This window comes from Aotus nancymaae, unplaced genomic scaffold (genome assembly GCF_030222135.1).
Source record: "Aotus nancymaae isolate 86718 unplaced genomic scaffold, 86718_ANA_hifiasm-v0.15.2.pri h1tg000046l, whole genome shotgun sequence".
NCBI classification, from domain to species: Eukaryota; Metazoa; Chordata; class Mammalia; order Primates; family Aotidae; genus Aotus; species Aotus nancymaae.
The window spans coordinates 20447438-20466865 of record NW_026988460.1 but is presented as its reverse complement, the minus strand read 5'-3'; the positions used below and the strand labels follow the sequence as shown (position 1 = coordinate 20466865).

Sequence of the window (19428 nt, the reverse complement as noted above, 5' to 3'; positions counted from 1 at the left end):
TCTCTATTAAATAAAAATACAAAAATTAGCCACGTGTGGTGGCATGCACCTGTAATCCCAGCTACTCGGGAGGCTGAGGCAGGAGAATCTCTTGAATCTGGAAGGCAGAGGTTGCAGTGAGCCAAGATGGTGCCACTGTACTCCAGCCTGGGTGACAGAGCAAGACTCTGTATCCAGAAAAGAAAAAAAAAAGAAAAGAAATTAGAATTAATGAAATCAAAATCTGCTTCTTTGAAAAGATAAATAAAATTGACAACTCTTTTACCCAGCCTGACAAAGGAAAACAGAGGAAAGATATGAATTACGAATATCAATAATGAAATAGGCTGGGCATGGTGGCTCACACCTGTAATCCCAGCACTTTTGGAGGCTGAGGCGGGCAGATCACTGGAGATCAGAAGTTTGAGACAGTCTGGCCAACATGGTGAAACCCTGTTTCTACTAAAAATACAAAAATTAGCCAGGTGTGGTGGTGTATGCCTGTAATCCCAGCTACTCGGGAGGCTGAGAAGGAGAATAACTTGAACCCAGGAGGTGGAGGTTGCAGTAAGCCAAGATCACACCACTGCACTCTAGCCTGGGTGACTAAATAAATAAATAAATAATTATTCTGCCATAAAAAGGAATGAAATATCCATATATGCTATAACATGGATGAGCCTTAAAAACATGTTAAGTGAGAGAAATCAGACACAAATGCCACATGTCATATGATACAATTTATATGAAATACCTAGAATAGATAAATCCATAGAGACAGAAAGAAAATTGTAAGTTGCTAATCCTGGGGGAGAAAGAAAGGAGGACTGACTGTTTTTAATAGGTATGGGTTTTTTGGGAGGGTGGTGATAAAAATATTTCAGAGCTAGATTTAGGTAGTGGTAGCACAACATTTTGCATGGGATTGAAATTGGCTATGCAAAGATTATGACAGTGAGAGAAGTCTAGCATGGCTGACTCCATCTCATGTCTAGCCTCACAGGATTTGTGACTTCCCCAATTGCTTATCTAGATAACATCACTATTATAGAACCTAAGATTGGCCTTTTGAGATGTTTTCCAGATTTTTGCATTCTGGCAACTGACTGCCCCCACCCATACATGTGACTCATGACTCAACTGGTCCTATGGACCCACCCAGAGGCAGACTCAGCACACAAGGACCATTTTCCATACGCCTATGATTTTATTCCGAACCAATCAGCAGCACCCATTCCCTAGCCACCTGCCTGCCAAATTATCCATAAAAATCCTAGCTTCTGAGTTCTCTGGAAGACTGATTTGAGTGATAACATTAGTCCTTTTGCTCAGCTGTCTTACATTAATTAAACTTTTTCTTTACTGGAATACCAGGGTCTCAGTGAATTGGTTTTGTCTGTGCAGCAGGCAGGAAGAAACCACTTGGTGATTACGTGCTGAATACCACTGACTTGTACACTTTAAATGGTTGATTTTATGTTATGTAAATCTAATCTAAATTTTTGAAAAAAGATAAAGAACCAAAAAGGGGATACCCCTACACATCCTACAAACATTAAAAGGATAATAAGAGAATATTACCAAGAAACATATGGCTGTGTATTTGACCACTTAGATCAAGCAGACAAATTCCTTAAAGGACACAAACTGTGAGCTGGGTTTGGTGGCTCATGCCTGTAATCCCAGCACTTTGGGAGGTTCAGGCGGGTGGATCACCTGAGATCGGGAGTTCGAGACCAGCCTGACCAACATACTGAAACCCTGTCTCTACTAAAAATACAAAATTAGCCAGGTGTGGTGGTACATGCCTGTAATCCCAGCTACTCAGGAGGCTGAGGCAGAAGCATCTCTTGAACCTGGGAGGCGGAGATTGTGATGAGCTGAGATCTCACCATTGCACTCCAGTCTGGACAACAAGAGCGAAACTCCGCCTCAAAAAAAAAAAAAAAAAAAAAAGGACACAAACTGCCAAGCTCATTTAAGAAGAAATAGATAACCCGAATTGTCTAGTATCTGTGAAACAATTGGATTTTTTGTTTTTGAGATGGAGGTCTCACTCTGTCACCCAGGCTGAAGTGTAGTGGCTCACCGCAGTCTCAACCTCCTTGGGCCCAGATGATCCTCCCACCTCAGCCTCCTGAGTAGCTGGGACTACAGGTGTGTGCCACCACGCCTGGCTAATTTTTGTATTTTTGTAGAGATGGAGTTTCCCCATGTTGCCCAGGTTGGTCTTGAACTACTGGGTTCCAGTGATCCACCCGCCTCAGCCTCCCAAAGTGCTTGTATTATAGGCATAAGCTACTGTGCCCAGTCAGCAATTGGATTTTTAGTTTTAAAAATTCTAACAAAGGCCAGGCGCAGTGGCTTATGCCTGTAATCCCAGCACTTTGGGAGGCCGAGGCGGGTGGATCACGAGGTCAAGAGATCGAGACCATCCTGGTCAACATGGTGAAACCCCGTCTCTACTAAAAATACAAAAAAATTAGCTGGGCATGGTGGCACGTGCCTGTAATCCCAGCTACTCAGGAGGCTGAGGCAGGAGAATTGCCTGAACCCAGGAGGCGGAGGTTGCGGTGAGCCGAGATCGCGCCATTGCACTCCAGCCTGGGCAACAAGAGCGAAACTCTGTCTCGAAAAAAAAAAAAAAAGATTCTAACAAAATAAACTGAAGGCCTAGACAGATTCACTGCTAAATTGGTTCAGATATTTATTTATTTCCTTTTACTATTTTTTTGCACAATAAAAAAAAAAAGAACAACTAGTTACATACTTCTTTTCTTCACAGTCATATGGGTTTTAGAAAATTATTGCCTTTTCCCCTGGAGAAATAACCCACAGACAAAAAAAAAAAAAAAAGTAGTACCACATTGCAAAATCTACAAATTCCAGAAATCGGTAGCTTGGGGACAACCCTCAGAGTCAGGGAGGAAAACAACTGTCGTAAGAGACCAAGCATATATGACAGGAAGCTGAGAAAACCACCGTGTTCAACACCACTGACCAGAATACACAGCAGGTACCCCCTTCCTCCTGGCACCCACTGCTGCCACCTGAAAGGTATGATTTTTTGTTTGTTTGTTTATCATCAGAAAAACAGTTTTCTCAAATAAATAGTTGCTTCATTTGAGAAAAGGTGTAACGAGAAGAGAAGAGCTGTAACGAGGCATGTTCAAGTATGAATAAGAATCATATCAAACTCCAAGGTCAGTGAAGAACCCAAAGTGAAAAAGAAACACAAGAAAGCCAACATCTTGCTATTTCAACCAACTGCCTCCATTGGATCCAAGAGGGAATCTTAAAAACACGTCAGGTTTCAAATCAGTGCATATATCATGTTCCTACAATATATGCATTGATTTGAACTTTCCTGGCTACATAGTGATCAGCTTATGCCCTGAAGCAACAGAGACAGACAATGAGACTGCCAAAGTTCAGAAAAGAAGGTGGAAATTGTGCTTCCTTCCAAAGAAACTGGCTTCCAAACTGCCTTTTCTACTGGTCCAGCAACTTCTTTCTCCTAGACTGCTTCATGGTATTTATTGCCTTATGCTTGAAATGAAAAGGCAAACTTTGAGGTGCAAGGACTGGGCAGTCCCAAGAGAGCAGGGGGTCTGGATGCACAGCAGTTAGCACATGCTGTGCTCCCATGATGGCTTGGTCTTCCTTTGGTGTTTTGAGGACCTACCTCAAAGTCAGCCTGAAGTTCATTTGCAAGCCCGATGAGTGCTCTCTATCTTACTGGGGCAGTGTGACAGAGTGAGGTCTTCAGTATTGCACAGGGATGAAATGTCCATGAGCCTTAGAAACAAAAATCACAGCTGCTTTTTGGGGCCGGGCTTGTCCCTCCATCCCAGTTTTAGCAGAACGTGGCCCTGGCCACAGGGATACTGCTGACCTCTGAGACCATCCGGTGGGTGGGCACCAGGGCCAGCACCGGGGAAGGGAATGTGCAGTAGGCATCCTGCAGGTCCCGGCTCAGTATCTGCAAATGGCCTATCAATGAAGAGCCTGTTGCCTCACTTGGTAGGAAGGAGGCTGGGGCTGGGTGAGGAGGGTGGATTCTCAGATTCCTTCTGTAGGAGCTGGCCCATAAAGCCAAAGTTGGACCAGATCATGCTCCTCCTCTGATGTAATCGAAGGTCTCCTTCAGGTAGAACTGTCTGATCTTCATGGGGTAAGCCTTGCTGGTGGATGAACGGGAGATTCCAGCCTCATAGTGGACCAGAACCTTGTCTCCTTTTTCCTTGACATAGTCAATGAAGTCTATTGCTTCTTTTTTTTTTTTTTTGAGACAGAGTTGCACTCTTGTTGCCCAGGCTGGAATGCAGTGGCACCATCTCAGATGCAACCTCTGCTTCCCAGGTTCAAGTAATTCTCATGCCTCAGCCTCCCAAGAAGCTGGGATTACAGGCGCTCACCACCATAACCAGCTAATTTTTATATTTTTGTAGAGACGAGATTTCACCATGTGGCCAGGCTGGTCTCAAACTCCTGACCTCAAGTGATCCACCTGCCTCAGGCTCCCGAGTAGCTGGGATTACAGGTGCTCACCACCACAGCCAGCTAATTTTTATATTTTCGTAGAGACGAGGTTTCATCATGTGGCCAGGCTGGTCTTGAACTCCTGACCTCAAGTGATCCACTTGCCTCAGCCTCCCAAAATGCTGGGATTATAGGCGTGAGCCACCTCGGCCAGCCTGTCTATTCCTGAAAGTGGGAGTTAGTGTCAGCCATGTGGTTGTCTTCCAAGGGGATCCATTTATAGTGAAGATGGGTCCTTTGGGCCTGGGAAGTCTGTCCGGAGACCTGTGATGTGCAGGCTGGGGAGGAACTCTCTCTGAGATGCATGGTTGACCCTGCCAAAGTAGAGGGAGGGAAAATTTCAACTGGGCCACCCTGGTTATAAGCTGGCCTGTAGCTGATGTGTAGCACTGGTTTTCCAGACTAGCTGATGAGGGCTTGCTCTCTTTTCTTTCATTTTTTTTTTTTTTTTTTTTTTGAGACAGTGTCTTGCTCTGTCGCCCAGGGTGGAGTGCATTGCCCGATCATGGCTTCCTGCAGCCTTGAACCCCTGAGCTCAAGCGATGTCCCCATCTCAACCTCCTGAGTAGCTGGGCCCACAAGCACACTCTACCACACCTGACTAAATTTCCTGTTTTTTGTAGAGACAGGATCTTTCTCTGTTGCCCAGGTTGGTTTCAAACTCCTGGGCCCAAGCTATCCTTCCTCCCTCCTTGGCTTCCCAAAGTGCTGGGATCATAGGCATGAGCCACCACGGTGGACCGGCTCTCCCAATTTTTTTTTTGAGACCAAGTCTTGCTCCATCGCCCAGGCTGGAGTGCAGTAGCGCAATCTCAGCTCACTCCAATCTCTACCTCCCGGGTTTAAGTGATTCTTCTGCCTCAGTCTCCCGAGCAGTTGGTACTATAGGCACCCCCCATCCCATGCCCAGCTAATTTTTGTAGTTTTAATAGAAATGGGGTTTCACCATGTTGGCCAGGCTGGTCTCAAACTCATGACCTCAGGTGATCCGCCCGCCTTGGCCTCCCAAAGTGCTGAGATTATAGGTGTGAGCCACCGTGCCTGGCCGGCTCTCCCACTGTCGATCTTGTGGAATGGTCACTGTCACCTCCTTGCCAGGCATCTAGCCAGCTGGCATCTGTCGGGCATGTGACCCTCATGCTGCAACCCAGCGGGGCCCCCCACTCCCACCCCACCAACAGAAGCCCTGGTTCACATATTTAAGGAAGAAATAATCTCAATCCTACACCAACTCTCCTAGAACATAAAAGAGGAGGATACTTCCCAACTCATTTTAATTTATATTTGAATTACCCTGATACTAAAGCCAGTCTAAGACATTACAAGGTGGGTTGGAGAGAAACACTATAGAACAACATATCTTTCATTAACCAATATCCTTCATATCAGAAAGTGAATTTAGCAATATATAAGAACGATAGGTCCCATGGTGACTGATGCCTGTAGTCCTAACACATTGGGAGAACCAGGTGGGAGGATTGCTTGAGCCTGGAAGTTGAGACCAATAACAAACTAAGACCACTGTCTTAGTTTGTTCCTGCTGCTACATCAAAATACCATTGAAACCAAAACAGCCTTTGCAAAATTATGACTGAGACAGTGAAAGAGATCTAACCTAACTGACTCCATCTTGCTTCTAACCTCCAAGCTGTCCTTGTTCGTTCCTGGACATAGGCTGAACTAACTTTGGGAGAAACTTAGTTTGTAGTTTAAACAAAGATGGTGACAGCCTTTTCCAAAACCAGACCTCCTTCTTGCCTGGGGACTAGATTGCCTTTGTAGAAGTAACATTAGCCACAAGATTGGAAATTATGGTTTAAGAGTCATGCAGTTGGAGGCTGCAAGATTCTGACCCTTCCTGAACTGCTCCTAAGATCAGTGCTTGAGATGTTTTGCAGACCTTGCACTTGATGGATCAGCTGGCCCCACTCAGATCAATGAACTGGCTCATCTGATCTTGTGACCGCCTCCCCACTGCCCCCAGTAACTGACTCAGTGCAAGAAGACAGCTTCCACTCGCTATGATTTCATCTCAGACCAATCAGCACTCCTGGCTTTCCCCCCTCCCACCAAGTTATCCTTAAAAACTCTGCTCCCCGAATGCTGAAATGCTCAGAGAGACTGATTTGAGTAATAATAAAACTCTGGTCTCCCACACAACTGGCTCTGAGCGAATTAGTCTTTCTCTATTGCAATTCCCCTGTCTTGATAAAGTGGCTCTGTCTAGGCAGCGGGCAAGGTAAACCTATGGGGTGGTTACACCATAGCCGGGATAATTTATGAATAATTTATTTCTCACACTTCTAGAAGCTGGGAAGTCCAAGACTAAATTACTAGCAGTTTTGGAGTTTGGTAAGAGCTCACTCACTGCTCCATAGATGGGCACTTTATCACTGCGTCCTCTCATGGTGGAAGTGACCTAGGAGCCCCTCAATTTAGAAAAGCAGTAATCCCACTTTTGAGAACGGAGTTCTCTTGACTCAATTATTTTTCCAAGCACCTCATCTCCTAATGCTGCCACAATGGGGATAGGTTTCAACATGAATTTTGGAGGTACATGTTCAGACCATAGCAATATCATGATCACACAAGGAATGCAGAGACGGTTCCAGCTTGAAAGGCTTCCAAGCTAGAGTTTGGGATTAAAAAAAAATGGAAAACCAATCAATGCATTTTATCATATCTAGAGTCTAATTAAGAAAACTGAAACTGCTTTTGCAAAAATTATGACACAGAGAAATCTAATATAGCTGGCTCCATCTTGCTTGTAAACTCACAAGGTAACCACCCTTGTAAATTCTTGGGTAGGAATTCCTGGGAGGAATTTAGTTAATAATGTAACCTCAAAGCAAGGATGATAGCAGCCACTTCCAAAATTACCCTCTCTTTGTTTGAGGACTAACATTGCCTTTTTAAAATTTATGAAAGGCCATAAGATTAGAATTATAGGTGGGTCCCAAATTCTGGGAAGACCTACGCAGAGTTCAATAATAATTAGCCATTGTTTTCTAACTTGCTTACTGCTCAGAAATTGTATAGCCAGTGGTCACAAGATTTATAATTTCTCTAGTTGCCCCTATAGGTAACATCACTGTTGTAAAACCTAAGATTGGTATTTGAAGTATTTTTCAGGCATTGCATTCTGGTGAAACATGTGATGCCACCCAGACCTATGACCCCCACCCAGGAACTGACTGAGGCACAGAGACAGTTTTGATACCCCTGTGATTTCATCCCTGACCGAACCAGTGAGTATTTCCTATTCCCTAGCTCCCTGCCTGCCAAACTATCCTTAAAACCCTAGCCTCTAAATTCTCTGGGAGGCGGATTTGAGAATTGTCTCATCTTCTTGCTTGGCTGGCCTTGCAATTATTAAACACGTTCTTTGCTGCAAAACCTGCTGTTCTCAGTGCATTGGCTTTTCTGGGCAATGGGCAAGAAGAACCTATTGGGCTGTTACAAAACCATATGATAATTTCAAAAAACGCACACACAAGAAAGGCATTTGAAAAGAAAGTCCAACATCATTCATGATAAAAACTGTCAGTAGACTAGGAACAGAAGGGAATATCCTCAACCTGATAATTGATATCAACAAAATACCCACATCTAACATCACATTTAATGGTAAGAGACTGAGTGCTTTTTTCACTGAGAAAGAGAACAAGGCAAGGATACCTGTTCTCATCACTTCTATTCAACATTGTAATGGAACATTACAATAAGATTATAAAAAAGCATATAGATTGAAAAGGAAGAGGGCCGGGCGCAGTGGCTCACGCCTATAATCTCAGCACTTTGGGAGGCCGAGGTGGGTGGATCACGAGGTCAAGAGATCAAGACCATCCTGGTCAACATGGTGAAACCCTGTCTCTACTAAAAATACAAAAATTAGCTGGGCATGGTGGCGCATGCCTGTAGTCCCAGCTACTCAGGAGGCTAAGGCAGGAGAATTGCTTGAACCCAGGAGGCGGAGGTTGCGGTGAGCCGAGATCGCGCCATTGCACTCCAGCCTGGGTAACAAGAGCGAAACTCTGTCTCAAAAAAAGAAAAGAAAAAGAAGAAATAAAACTATACTCACAGACAATGTACTATATGCATCATCTATGCAGGAAATCTCAAAGAACCTACAAAAATGTCCCACTATAAGTAATAAGCAATTAGCAAGGTCACAGGATATGTGGTCGATATAAAAATCAATTTTAATTCTGTACACTAACAATGAACATTGGAACTTGAAATGTAAAAATCCAGCCGGGCGCAGTGGCTCACACCTGTAATCTCAGCACTGTAGGAGGCTGAGGCAGGTGGATCACGAGGTCAGGAGATCAAGACCAACCTGGCCAACGTGGTGAAACCCCATCTCTACTAAAAATACAAGAAAATTAGCTGGGTGTGGTAGCATGAGCCTGTAGTCCTAGTTACTCGGGAGGCTGAGGCAGGAGAATTGTTTGAATCCGGGAGGTGGAGTTTGCAGTGAGCCGAGGTCAAGTCACTGCACTCCAGCCTGGGCAACAGAATGAGAGTCCGTCTCAAAAAGAAAAAAGAAATGTAAAAAGCCATTGTAACATGCGGTACCATTGAGATGTAAAGAACCATCACCAGTTGCAGTGGCTGATGCCTGTAATCCTGGCACTTTGGGAGGCTGAGGTGGGTGGATAGCTTGAGCCTAGGAATTCAAGACCAGCTGGGCAACATGGCAAAACTCTCTACAGAAAAAAAATACAAAAAATATCTGGGCGTGGTGGTGCATGCCTGTAGTTCTAGCTACTTGGAGGCTTAGCTGGGAGGACCACTTGCGCCCAGGGAGGCTGAGGCTTCAGTGAGCTCTGATGGTGCTGTTGCTGGACTTTTCCTTCGTTCAGCTAAAGATGGGGTCCTTCTCACATGGCCACAAAAATTTAGGCTTGCAGACAATTTAAAGAGTGAGAAAAACGGGATTTATTGGGCAAAAAGGAAAAAAAAAGGGAGACAGGGACTCTCAGCAAAGTGAGAGTCCTGCTAGTACATGCCTCCCGCCTCACAGATTGAATTTCAGGTTCCATCCAGGAAGAGGAGGGGCCAGGCTCCTCCCCATTGGAAACAGCAGGAACTTCTGTGGCTCCACATCAATCTGCATTACTCCCAGTGCATGGTCTGGGTGAAGTTCTCTGGGGACCCCTTCCTACCTGGCTGTCTCAGTGTCACTGCACTGCAGCGTGGGTGACAGAGAGAAACTTTGTTTAAAAAAAAAGTATCCTTTATGATAACATCAAAAAACATGAAATAGGTGTAAATCTAACGAAATATGTGCAACATGTTTACACTGAAAACTACAAAACCCTGATGAAAGAAATCAAAGGAGATGACAAAATATATCATGTTCATGGATAAGAAGACTCAATATTATTAAGGTGTCAATTTTCCTTAAATTGATCTGTACATTCAGTGCAATCCATTTTAAAGTTCTAGCAATATTTTGGTAGAAATCAACAAGCTTATTCTAAGAATTATATGGAAAAGAAAAGGAACTAGAATGGTCAAACAATTTTGAAAAAGAACAAGGCTAGGCCGGGCTCGGTGGCTCACGTTTGTAATCCCAGGACTTTGGGAGGCCGAGGCAGGCGGATCAGGAAGTCAGGAGATCAAGACCATCCTGGCCAACACACTGAAACCCTGTCTCTATTAAAAATACAAAAAATTAGCCGGGCCTGGTGGCACACGCCTGTAGTACCAGCTACTCAGGAGGCTGAGGTAGGAGAATTGCTTGAACCCAGGAGGCCGAGGTTGCAGTGAGCTGAGATCGCACCACTGCACTCCAGTGTGACAGAGTAAGATTCCATCTCAAAAAAAAAGAAAAATTATCTGGGTGTGGCAGTGCACACCTGTGGCCCTAGCTACTAGAGAGGCTGAAGTGGGAGAATTGCTTGAGCCCAAGAGTTAGAGGCTGAAGTAAGCTTAAAAAAAAAAAAGAACAAAGTTGGAGGACTCATAATACCCGGTTTAAAGTCTTACTACAAAGATAGATAATCAGGGTAAAGTAGTATTGGCAAAAGGATGAACATATACATCAATGGAACAAAACAGAGTCCAGAGAATGATCCACACATATATACCAATTGAGGTGTTTGTTTGTTTTGAGACAGAGTCTTGCTCTGTCGCCCAGGCTGGGATGCAGTGGTGTGATTTCAGCTCACTGCAACCTCTGCTTCCTGGGTTCTCCTGCCTCAGCCTCCTCACCTAGCTGGGATTATAGGTGCGTGCCACCACACCCAGCTCATGTTTTGTATTTTTAGTAGAGATGGGGTTTCACCATGTAGGCCAGGCTGGTCTCAAAATCCTGACCTCAGGTGATCCACCTGCCTCGGCCTCCCAAAGTGCTGAGATTACAGGAGTGAGCACCGTGCCCGGCCACTAATTGATTTTTGAAAACATTTTTATAAAGATATAATTCATGTACCATAAAAACTCATCCATTTAAAGTGCACATTTCAATGCTTTTATTATGTTCACAGAGTTGTACAACCATCATCAAAATGTAAGTTTAGAACATCGGATTCCTCAAAAAGAACCCCATATCTATTAGCAGTCTACTCCTCACTCTCCTACTCCTTCAATCCTAAGAACTCACTAATCTACTTTCTGTCTGTATAGATTTGCCTAACCTTGACATTTCATATGAATGGAATTATACAATGTGTGGTCTTTTGTGACTGGCTTCTACTTAGCGTAATGTTTTCAATATATAGCCACATTGTAGCATGTATCAATATTTAATTCCTTTTTATTATGAAATAACATTTCATTGTATGGCTATATTACATTTTAGGTATCTGGTTAGCAGTTGAGGTGTTGGGGCTTAGGATACCCCACCTCAAAATACAACTGTAGGAGACCAGAATATCCTGCCCCAAAATATACTTCCTTGGCATATTTCAGGCTGGTTATTCTGAGAAACTGCAGACAGGAGTAGCTCTAAAAGGCTGTCCTTTTGTAAAAGAAATTTCCATCTATAAAGGAAGTCTGTCCTAGTAGAAGTATCTGTATCAGGAAAAGGGCTGCTCAGAGACAATTTTTATTACCTGAGAGCAGGAAATGCCATCTCAAAACACGACGTTTTGGGATGCTGATTACTTTAAACCGAGGGCACTTCTGGAACAGCAAATTCAGACTGAGGCTTTCTCTGAATTTCACCTTATTTGACTAAAGATGGATCCTCCAGGCCAGGCATGGTGGCTCATGCCTGTAATCCCAGCACTTTGTGGGGCCAAGGTGGGCGGATCACTTGAGGTCTGGAGTTCAAGACCAGCCTGACCAACCTGGAGAAACTCTGTCTCTACTAAAAATACAAAAAAAATTAGCCAGGTGTGGTGGCACACCTGTAATCCCAGCTATTCAGGAGGCTGAGGCAGGAGAATCACTTGAACCTGGGGGGTGGAAGTTGCGGTGAGCCGAGATGGTGCCATTGCACTCCAGCCTGGGCAGCAAGAGCAAAACTCCATCTCAAAAAGAAAAAAAAAGGCCGGGCACGGTGGCTCACCTGAGATCAGGACTTCAACACCAGCCTGGCCAGTATGTGAAACCCCATCTCTACTAAAAATACAGAATTAGCTGGGTGTGGTGACACACGTCTGTAATCCCAGCTACTCGGGAGGCTGAGACAGGAGAATTTCTTGAACCCAGGAGGCGGAGTTTGCAGTGAGCTGAGATTGTGCCATTGCACTCCAGCCTGGGTGACAGAGCAAGACTCCATCTCAAAAAAAAAAAAAAAAGAATCCTCCAAAAGGAAGTCGACAGTCATGAAGATTAACTCCATATCAGGAGGAGAGACTAGAGATCTGTCTTCTCTCTATCCCACCCAGACTATCACCTGTTGTTCTGAGGGGCCATTCATCTCCTCTTTTAAACTGTCTACATTCCCTTTCACCTCTCCTCTAAGAAGAGGGCATATAAAGTTCTAGATCACCCTGGGTTATCATGTATTCACTTTTCTTTCGTGGGATGCCCTTTTGTATGTAATAAATTTGTATACCTTTTCTTTTGTTGATCTGTTGTATGTCAACTTCATTTGTAGGCCAGACAAAGAACAGAGCAAAGTAAAGGGAAGCCATTTTCCCCTCTTGTAATCACCCAATGGGTTCGCCTTGCTTGCTGCTTAGGCAGAGCTGATTTATCAAGACAAGGCAATTGCAATAGAGGAGGAGTAATTCACCCAGGGCTGGCTGTACGGAAGACTGGGAGTTTTATTATTCCTCAAATCAGTCTACCTAAAAATTTGGAGATCAGAGTTTTAATGTCTCTTTAAATTTTTAAATTCTTTCTTTCTTTCTTTTTAGACAAAGTCTGAAAATTTGGAGATCAGAGTTTTAATATCTTTTTAAATTTTTAAATCCTTCCTTCCTTCCTTCCTTTCTCTCTTTCTCTCTTTTGAGACAAGGTCTGATTTTATCACCCAGGCTGGAGTGCAGTGGCACAATCTTGGCTCACTGCAACCTCTGCCTCCTGGGGTTAAACCATCTTCCCACCTCATCCTCCCGAGTAGCTATAGGCATGCACCACCATGCCTAGCTAATTTTTGTATTTTTGATAGAGACAGGTTTTCTCCTCGTTGCCCAGGCTTATCTTGAACTTGTGAGCTCAAGCAATCCATCCACCTTGGCCTCCCAAAGTGCTAAGATTATAGGTGTGAGCCACTGCGCCCAGCCAGGATTAGAGTTTTTAAAGATAATTTTGTGAGTAGGGGGCCAGTGAGCAGGGAGTGCTGATTGGTCAGGTCAGAGATGAAATCTTAGGGAGTCAAAGCTGTTCTCTTGTGCTGAGTCTGTTCCTGGGTGGGGGCCACAAGACCAGATAAGCCAGTTTATCAATCTGGGTGGTGTCAGTTGATCCGTCCAGTGTAGGGTCTGCAAAACATCTCAAGCACTGGTCTTCGGTTTTACAATTGTGATGTCATCCTCAGGAGCAATTTGGGGACAATCAGAATCTTGCAGCCTCCAACCACATGACTCCTAAGCCATAATTTCTAATCTTGTGGCTAATTTCTCAGTCCTGCAAAGGCAGTCTAGTCTCCAGGCAGGAAGGGGTTTGTTTTGGGAAAGGGCTGTATGGTCTTTGTTTGAAAGCTAAACTATAAACTAAGTTCCTCCCAAAGATAGTTTGGCCTACACTCAAGAATGAACAAGGACAGTTTGGAGGTCAGAAGTAAGATGGAGTTAGTTAGGTTGATCTCTTTCGCTATAATAATTTTCTCAGTTATGATTTTTGCAAAGGCAGTTTCATTCTCCTGTGATGAACATTTGCATTGTTTCCACTTTTTGGCTATTATGAATAATGCTATGACCACCCATATGTAAGTTTGTGCAAACATATGTTTTAATTTATCTTGAGGCAACCTCCAAGAGAATAGGCATTCAGTTGTCCCAAAATTAAGTTGAATTGTGTGTGCTCAGGGTGTTTAAAACTCCAAATGGTTAAGTTAGAACCAATCAGGGACTCTGTCTCAGTCATCTGCTGGCCTTTGAGGTTTCCCAGGAGCAATGACTTCTGCTTCTTGTGGCCTTCCTGTGCTCCAGATCTGAGGTTGTGGCCTAACCACTGCTCCCCTATGCCAGGAGTAGAATTGCTGCTGGGTCATATGCTAACGTTATGTTTAATATTTTTAGAAACTTCCAAATTGTTTTTGTTATTTTCTCTTTTTCCTTTTTTTTTTTTTTTTTTTGACACAGGGTACAGTTCTGTTACCCAGCCTAGAGTATAGTGATGTGATCTTGACTCACTGCAACCTCCACCTCCCAAGCTCAAGCGATTCTCCTACCCCAACCTCCTGAGTAGCTGGGACTACAGGCATATGCCACCATGGCTGGCTAATTTTTTGTATTTGTTGTAAAGAGGGAGTTTTGCCATGTTGCCCAGGCTAGTCTCGAACTCCTGGACTCAAGCAATCTGCCTGCCTCAGCCTTCCAAAGTGCTAGGATTATAGGTGTGAGCCATCATGCCTAGCCTAAATTGTTTTTCAGTCCAAATTGCCTAGCTAAATTGTTTTTCAGGGCAGCAACTTCATTTTACATTCTCACCAGCAATATATGAAGGTTCAGATTTCTCCACATCCTTACCAACATTTGGTATTATCTGCCTTTTTTATTTTAGCCACTAATAGTTGTGAAGAGGTATCTCAATGTGATTTTATTGATTTTTGACAAAGATGCAAAGGCTATTCAATTGAATAAAGGATCGTTTTTCAACAAATGGTGCCAGAATAATCAGATATCCATACACGTTAGTTGACCCTTGATTCTAACCTTTCATCACAAACAAAAATTAACTCAAAATAGATTATAGACTATCTGAGTCATGGCACACAAAAAAAAATGATTATAGACTTACATGTAAAGGATAAACCTATAAAACTTCTGGAAGAAAACATAAAGAAAAAGCTTTGTCAACTAGATCAAGCAAAAACTTCTTGGATATGATGTAAGAAAAATATAACAAAAGAAAAAATGGGCTGAGTGCAGTGGCTCACACTGTAATCCCAGCACTTTGGGTGGCTAAGGCAGGCAGATTGCTTGAGCCTAGGGGTTCAAGACTAGCCTGGGCAACATGGCAAAACCTTGTCTGTAAGAAAAATACAAAAAATTAGCTTGGCATGGTGGCACGCACCAGTCCCAGCTACTTGGAAAGCTGAAGTGGGAAGAATTACCTGAGCCCAGGAAGTCAAGGCTGCAGTGAGCTGTGATTGAGTCACTGCACTCTAGCCTGGGTGGCAGAGCGAGACCCGAAAGAAAGAAAAGAAAAGAAAAGAAAGAAAGAAGGAAGGAAGGAAGGAAAGAAAGAAAGAAAGATTGGACTTCATCAAAATTAAGAACTTTTCACTCTTCAAAAGACACTGTTAGTAGAGTGAAAAGAGGAGCCACAAATTGGGATGAAATATTTGCAAAACACATATAAGGCAAAGGGAAATCTTCCCCTTTGCTTTCTGAATGTTCACTAAAAATCAACTGACAAAAGACAGATTAATAGGCGATAAGGCATACAACTTTATTAACGTGCATGGGGTGTTAGCAGTAGCAAATCGGCATGGGTCTGCAACAATTTGATTCTTGCCTCCCAGAAGGAAAGAATTCATTTGAGGGACATAAGGCAGAGTAAGGGATTGAGGCAAGTTTTAGAGCAGAAGTTAAAATGTATTAAAAAGTTTTAGAGCAGGAATGAATGGAAGTAAAGTACACTTGGATGACGGCCAAGCAGGCAACAATGCAAGTGCCCTGTTGACGTTTGACTTAGTTTTTTTTTTTTTTTGAGACAGAGTCTCATTCTGTCGCCAGGCACCAGGCTGGAGTGCAGTAGCGCAATCTCGGCTCACTGCAACCTCCGCCTCCTGGGTTCAAGCAATTCTCCTGCGTCAGCCTCCTGAGTAGCTGGGACTACAGGCACACGCCACCAAGCCCAGCAAATTTTTGTATTTTTAGTAGAGACGGGGTTTCACCATGTTGGCCAGGATGGTCTCGATCTCTTGACCTCTTGATCCAGCCACCTCGGCCTCCCAAAGTGCTGAGATTACAGGCGTGAGCCACCACACCCAGCCTTTTTTTTTTTTTTTTTTTTGAGAGGGAGTCTTGCTCTGTCACCCAGGCTGGAGTGCAGTGGCGCCATCTTGGTCACTGCAACCTCCACCTCGCAGGTTCACGCAATTCTCCCTCCGCAGCCTCCCTAGTAGCTGGGATTACAGACACCCACCATGCTCAGCTAATTTTTGTATTTTTAGTAGAGACAGGATTTCGCCATGTTGGCCAGGCTGGTCTTGAACTCCTGAGCTCAGGTGATCTGCCCGCCTTGGCTGACTTAGCATTTTATACATTGGTGCTTCCAGAGTTTTGCATCTCTCCTCTCTTGAGTTTTCCTTGGGGTGGGCTGTCTTGCTTACACAGTGGCCTGCCAGCACTTGGGAGGAGCCACAATGTGTAGTGTGTTTACTGAAATTGTACACATGCTCATTGAGGCACTTCTCCCTTACTAGTTGAGTGTTCCTAGAGGAAGATCATATACCAGTTAAACTGCCATTTTTCCTCTTAGTGCACGTACTTGAGCCCACTCGCCCAACTCCTGGGATCTTACTGGGAAACTGCTGATTACCAGCTTCAGGTGTTTTCTATCTATTAGGAGACTGCCTTTCCCTGGCACTTGCTGCAACCAATTATTATTTGAGAGAGACAGTTAAACAACCACCTGACCATCACCTGATGGTCATTTGCCATACCTGTAATCCCACCACTTCAGGAGTCTGAGGTGGGAGGATCACTTGAGGCCGGGGGTTTGAGACCAGCCTGGTCAACATAGCAAGAGCCCATCTTTAAAATGAGAAAAGAATTTTTTTTTAAAAAAAGAAATACATTCCATGCTCATGGATTGGAAGACTCAGTATCATGAAAATGACCAGATGGCCCAAAGCAATCTGTATATTCAATGCAATTCCTATCAAAGTACCAACATCACTTCACAGAATTGGAAAAAACAACCCTAAATTTTATATGGAACTGAAAAGGAGCCCAAATAACCAAAGCAATCCTAAGCAAAAAAAACAGATCTGGCGGCATCATATTACATGACTTGAACTTATACTACAAGTCTATAGTAACCAAAACAGCATGATACCAACATAAAAGTAGATATACAGACCAATAGTGCAGAACAGGAACCCAGAAATAAAGCCAAATACTCACAACCAACTGATCTTTGACAAAGCATACAAAAGCATAAATTGGGGAAAGGATATATTGTTTAATAAATGGTGCTGAAAAAACTGGATAGACACCTGTAGAAGAATGAAACTAGATCCCTATCTCTCACTATATACAAAAATCAACTCGAGATGGATTAAAGACTTAAATCTAAAACCTGAAACCACAAAAGTTCTAAAAGAAAACATAGGAAAAATTCTTCTGGACATTGGCCTAGGCAAATAACTTATAAATAAGACCCTGAAAGCATATGCAACAAAAGCAAACATAAATAAATGGGGGTCCGGCACAGTGGCTCACGCCTATAATCCCGGCACTTTGGGAGGCCAAGGCAGGCTGATCACTTGAGGACAGGAGTTCAATACCAACCTGGCAAACAGGGTGAAACCCTGTCTCTACTAAAAATACAAAAATTAGCTGGGCATGGTGGCATGCACCCGTAGACCCAGCTACTCGGGAGGCTGAGGCAGGATAATTGCTGGAACCCGGGAGGCAGAGGTTACAGTGAGCTGAGATTGCACCACTGCACTCCAGCCTGGGTGACAGAATGAGTGAGACTCCATCTCAAATAAATAAATATACAAATAAATGGGACCTAATTAAACTAAAAACTTCTGCACAGCGAAAGAAATAATCATCGAAGTAAATAGACAACCCACAGAATAGGAGAAAATATTTTCAAACTATACATCCAGCAAAGAACTAATATCCAGAATCTACAAGTAACTCAAACAAATCAGCAAGAAAAAAACCAGATAATCCCATCAAAAGGTGGCAAATGAATAGACATTTCTCAAAAGAAAATATACAAATCACCAATATGAAAAGATGCTCAACACCACTAATCATCAGGGAAATGTAAATTAAAACCATAATGAGATACCACTTTACCTCAGCCACAATTGCGGTTACTAAAAAGTCAGAAAACAATAGATGTTGGCATGGATATAGTGAAAAGGGAACACCTATGCACTATAGGTGAGAATGTAAATTAGTACAACCTCTATGGAAAAAAGTATGGCAATTTCCCAAAAATTCTCTCTCTCTCTTTTTTTTCTTTTAGATGGAATCTTGCTCTGTGGCCCAGACTGGAGTGCAGTGGCATAATCTAGGCTGATTGCAACCTCTGCCTCCTGGGTTCAAGCAATTCTCCTGCCTCAGCTTCCCAAGTAGCTGGGACTACAGGTGCTCACCCCCATGCCCAGCTAATTTTCTATTTTTTTAGTAGAGACAGGATTTCACCATGTTGGCCAGGCTGGTCTCAAACTCTTGACCTCAAGTGATCCACCCTCCTCGGCCTCCCAAAGTGCTGGGATTACAGGCACAAGGCACCACACCTGGCCGATTTCTCAAAGAATTAAAAGCAGATTTACCACTCAATCCAGCAATCCCAATACTGGGTATCTCCCAAAGGAAAAAAAGTCACCTGCACATTGGCTGGGCATGGTGGCTCATGCCTGTAATCCCAGCACTTTGGGAGGCCAAGGCAGATGAATCACATGAGGCCAGGAATTCGAGACCAGCCTGGCCAACATGGTGAAACCTCGTCTCTATTAAAAATGCAAAAATTAGCCAGGTGTGGTGGTGCACACCTGTAATCCCAGCTACTGGAAAGGCTGAGGCAGGAGAATCGCTTGAACCCCTGGTGATGGAGTTTTCAGTGAGCCAAGATCGTACCGCAGCCTGGGTGACAGAGTGAGACTTTGTCTAAAAAAATAATAAAAATAAAAAGGAAATAATGTCTTTGGCAGAAACCTGGACAGAGCTAGAGGCTGGTATTCTAAGTGAAGTAACTGAAGAATGGAAAACCAAATACTGTATTTTCTCACTTATAAGTGAGAGCTAAGCTATGGTACACAAAAGCATACAGAATGGTATAATGGACACTATATACGCAGAAGAGGGAGACTAAGAGGACAATGCATGATTAAAAACTACCTATTGGGTACAATGTACATTACTTAGGTGCCAGGAGCACTAAAATCTCAGCCTTCACCACTATACAATTCATTGATGTAACCAAAAACCACCCATACCCCTAAAGCTAGTGAAATTTTTAAAAAGTCAAGTTCTCTCACAGTACAGAGTAATCCCTGGCACCCCCTGAGAAAAGAAAAATAGCTCAGAGTACTTTGAGCTATGTGAGGTATGCAAAATTTATTAGTGCCAGAGAGACATGAGCATGGGACTT

General features: G+C 43.5%; 1 pseudogene; it reads right to left on the bottom strand.

The window, feature by feature from the left end:
- Positions 1 to 3835: 3835 nt before the first annotated feature.
- Positions 3836 to 6928, bottom strand: LOC135268864 (dual specificity protein phosphatase 5-like; annotated as a pseudogene).
- Positions 6929 to 19428: the final 12500 nt, after the last annotated feature.